The sequence below is a fragment of the Urtica dioica genome, chromosome 7 (genome assembly GCF_054948205.1).
Source record: "Urtica dioica subsp. dioica isolate 48M chromosome 7, U.dioica_male_clone48M_v1_H2, whole genome shotgun sequence".
Classification (NCBI taxonomy): Eukaryota; Viridiplantae; Streptophyta; class Magnoliopsida; order Rosales; family Urticaceae; genus Urtica; species Urtica dioica.
Window position 1 is genome coordinate 19135309 of NC_142762.1, and position 5033 is coordinate 19140341.

The following is a 5033-nucleotide window of genomic DNA, read 5'->3' on the forward strand; positions in this document are numbered from 1 at the left end:
ATATTTACATCGCAATTATTACCTTCATAAGAAGAAGAAGGGTGGTTTTCTAATTTACTCATTCACTGCATATCAACAATCTTCTGTTAGTATCTTCGAGATACTTACACTGAGTTCAACACTAGTAAAGACCCGTGGGTATTCTTAAAGAAAAAATTGAAAAATGCGTCATCGACTACATAACCTGGGAGACTGGATCGGAGCAACTGGTGGACCCATGGGATGGCATTGATGATGTCTTCATCCCTGTCATAGACTCCGCGCACTGGTATCTCCTTGTTGTCAACGTACGTTCGAGGTCTATAACATTGTATGACTCCATGAGTTCCACATCTAGACATCAGACGCTTATGGACACGGAAGTCAAAAATGTGACCACCATTTTACCCTTTGTTCTACACATTGCCGGCGTTCTACTCTCTAATGATGAAATATTCAAGGTCGTCCACTACAATCAAATGCCACAACAAGACAATAGGTAAGTTTTTAATTATTAATTTCACATTCTTAATGACACATTTTAATTTACACATGTTTTTTTTTCTCAGAAGTGATTGCAACATGTTTTTTTAATCAAGACTACCGAGTTCTTGGCACACGACCTTCCGTTGTCAGATTAGAAACAAGAGGACATTTGTATGTACAGGCTGTTGTCAATGGTGCCCACGAGAAGAGTAGTAGTGTCTATTTATGTACATTTGATGTCATATAGTCTTACGAAGACTCTTGCTTGTAATTGCCTATTCATTCATTAATAAAGTTGAAACGTTCATTCATTCTTTCTTTGTTTGAAGCTTTATGATAAAACCTTAGTCTTTTAGTCCATAAACAAACTTAACAACTTACGAAGAGACAAATGTAGATTTGCATGAACAAACTCTTCGTAGTTTGCTTAAAACGATATATTCGCAATCTTAGGGTCAAATGACTATTGACCTCAGTATGATTGTTAGAAGAATCTATGATGTCTGGTTATGAGGCATTGAGAGTTGGGGACTCTATAGTTCTTCTAGGTATCTTCCGAAGGTACTGAATTAACCAGTGCACTTCTAGAGACAATATAAGAACAAACCATTTAACCTCTTATGTCTCGAAGTCACTATGTATGAATTGCATCATGCTTACCTTAATCCTGAAATGAGACATGCCATTTCACACCTTAGTATTCTCATTTGAGAAAGTCAAAGTTCGGACTCACTATGTGATTCCGACCAAGGCCTATTGGTGAAGTACTAAGTTGTGAGTCTGTCATGAGTAACTTTGTGAAGTTCTCATAGATATGGAATTCATGTACAAGATTGCTGAAATGCAATGTATGTCACCTCATGCTTTGTTCCTTGGAGTGTGAATAAATGAACTGGCCAGTGTCCAAATTGAGTCCTGACTCTTTTGGATGAAACAATGTGACTTGTTAGCTCCTCGTCAATACATTGTTTCTAACTTATTCACAAGCGACGAAGGAGTTGAGGAAATAACAGCTAGAAGGGTAAAATGGTAATTTAGTAAATCCCGACTAGCTGATGACATTCATGAAGGGTAAACATAGATAATATTCAGTGGATCCGCTCATCATAATTAGGTCGAATTCTTGAGTAGAAAACAAATTCATTTGAACCGAGAGATTTGCAGTGTCAGCTCTTTAGTGGAGTCAGTTGGCATTAAGCTAAACTTGGAAAAGGTTTGTGAACTTTTGAGTCCAAGTTTTTAGCTCAAGCTTTGTTCATTTGGGTCCATGAGGTCACTGTCACGAATCACATCGATAGGAATAGTTAAACTGGAAGCTAAGTCAAAACAAGAACGAAAATAGTCAAAAGGGTATTTTTGTCTTTTGAGACATATGATGAAACGAATGTCAATAAATTTTTTGACAAGTTCATTTGATGACTTAATATCACTCGGCCATAACTTGATTATTGGGCCTTGTGAATTAATTTCGTTTCATAAGAATTTTATTGAAAATTCTTAATGGGCTTTTCTCATGTTGTCATGAACAAATGAAGAAGCTTCTAGAAGCTCCTTCTAGATGAGAATAGGCGCCCATGATACCCAAGGAAAGAGAGTTTATTTTGTGCATAAATGTATTTAGATACTTGCCAAAAGAAAAAGAGGAAACAAATTTGCATGTAGATGCACAAGGAATTTCGGCCAAGAGAGTAATGGGCAAGCCAAGGAACAAAAAAGGAAACAAATCCAAGCCTCTAGGAGGCAGCCTTGGGCGCCCAACATAGAAGAGGAAATTGCTCATGAATATGTGATATTCTATAGAAGAGGAAACTACCTTATTGAAGGTGAGACCTCTCCTATAAATAGGAGCCTCATTTCCTCACAATTCATTCCATCCAAGTTTAAGAGATTTGAGAGACTCTCTCTCTAGAACTTGTGGCCGAAAATCCTCTCTCTCTCTCTAGTTTATTTTCGATTTTTCTTGCTTTGGCACCTAGGTCCTCACTCGACCTAGTGTTTAGCTCTGCGACTTCGAGACTCGTTCTTAAGTCGTAGTGTTTAAAAGTGCCCACTCACTGATTCCTTCTTTTCGAGTGATTTAGTGATAGAAACTTTCGTGGTTGCTCGAGGTGCCGAGGAAAGAAAGAGAGACGTGCTGCGAGGGGAGACGAGCGTTGCAAACTTTCCACAAGCTTCTTCAAAGTTCAAGCTTCAAGAAAGGTTAGTAAACTTCTAGCTCATATTGGTTTTTAATTACATGTACTTGCACTTGTCTAGGTTAGTCAAAACTGTTTTACTTGTAAAAGAAATTTTTTAAAATTCCGCCGCTTACCGAAGCGTTAATTATTTTCTCAAACCCTAGATCGATTCCAACAAATGGTATCAGAGCTATGGTCAAAGATATGCATGTACATGTTTTTAAAATTATGAGCTTGAAAATCGTTTTCGAAAGTTTACTAATTTTGTGACAAGTTAGAATTGTAATCTTAGATTTTTTTTAATTTATTGCTCTTGCCTTTAAATTAAAAAGCATGTTGATTTTCTATGAGTTTGGGATGTTTTTAAAACACATTAGAATCAGTTCTAAAAGTTTTTAATTTTTTATATTGAAAAACGTGTTTTAAAGGTTTGAGAAATTTCGAGTAAAATTTTGTGACTAGTTTTCTTGTCTTACTAGTTTCTTATTTTTACTTGAATCGTTTTATGCTTGTTGTTATTTATTTTATGCCTTGTTATTACCTTGCTAATAAAACACAAATAAAAGCTTTAACAACCTTCATAAAACGTTCCGTTACACTCGATTCTTTTTCGCACCTAAAAAGGACCAAGCTTTAATTTATTTCTTTTTCTTCGAGCTGGAGTAAACCCGCATTAAAAGTGGCATAACTCTCTGCTCAGAAATCGAAATTTAATGATTCTTGAATCAAATTAAAGCTCTGTCTGTCCTCTGTCCAATGCCACCAGTTTCGGCTCAAAAGGACATCGGAGCCGCTAGATATGGCGATTTTACTCCGAGGTGCGCGGCTGTCTGAAACTCCAGTTTTTTAGAAATCCGGATTTTCAAACCCCACTACCATGAGTTATAGAACTCTAATGAGAAAATTTTCTTGACCAAAAATGTTTTTCATATGATTATAAACATGATGTGTAAGATTAAAATGTTTTGATTTTTGAAAGTTTAATTGAAATTGAATTTTTACAAAACTAGTTTGAATTTTGAAAAACCGTTTTCACTTTCAAACTTGAAAATATTTTGTCATTCAAATCAAATAAATTTTCAAAATGTTTTCAAAACTATATCTATATCACATATGTTAAAAATCTATATGCTCTTGAAAATTTGAGTGGGAGGTCTCCTTGTAGACAAGCCGAAAAATAAAAAGATGTGTAATCTCAAACTTTCAAGTGTTCGAGTGAGTTGAAGTTCACACTTCCCTCATGCACTTTCCCGAAATAGAAAATAGGAAAAGATCGAGTATGTACCTTGTGCCTTTATGCACTAATACTACTCTGAACATGTCGATCTAGGATTCTCTTCTAGTTGTCCGCTCTGTCGCTCTCTAACTAGGAAATTTGTTTCCGAACTTATAAGAGTCGATGAACCAACTCCAAAAACTAAGTGGGAGGGTTATATTCGTTGTTTGTAACCCACGATCCCCAACACTAATGAAAGATGCAATAACGTGGGACTAAGAGCCGCTCTTGCGACCCTCACTTAAATGTGAGTACTCCAAGGCGTTATTGCTTCGATCATTGCTCAATGAGCTACGTCCGAGAGTGATGCAATGATGACAAGGCCTCCCCTTGGGGGATTGTTTTTCAAAGCTGATCTTTTGGACTAAGTGGTTGGTTACACACTTAGGCTCAATCCCTAGTAATCCTCCCTTGAGGCTCTGCGAAAGGATGTGAGTGATCAAACCAATTTAAAAGGTGGCTAGTCAAAATAGATGTGTTGACATCTTGGCTTAGCATTAATGATGTGTCATTTACTTATAAATGGAGATTTTTTGCGGCCTTCTCTTGAGGGAGTAAATTATCGTTTGGTTTATAACACCTTTGGATTTTACAAAAGTCTTAATAAAACTTAAATCCTAAACCAAAGACTAATCATAAACTTGTTTCAACTTATATAGGCAATATGTCTCTCAATCATCTCTCTATCTTCTTTCCTCGATCAAACTCAAAAACGAAAACTACGTAGATTCAAAACATAACCTCGACATAAAACCTACCGTTAACAAGCACAAATGGGTACTCACCACCCCGTGTCCTCCTCTGACGAATGATGATTCAACTCAAGAGGACAATGACGCCTTAGCGACCAGGCTTCGATCCGATGAGATTGTGAGGTGCTATATCTTGGCATCTATGAACAATATGCTGAAAGAGCAACATCTTGACATCGAGACTGTCGCTAACATGTTCTACAATCTCCTTGAGATGTTTGAAGGGCAAAGGCGTCAAACAAGGCTACAAGCAGTCCGACAGTTTATGAACTGTCATATGCAGGCTAGGACTCCTGTTGGAGACTACATGATACTGATCATTAGTTTTCTGAATAACATGGAAATCCTAGGATCAGAGATTAA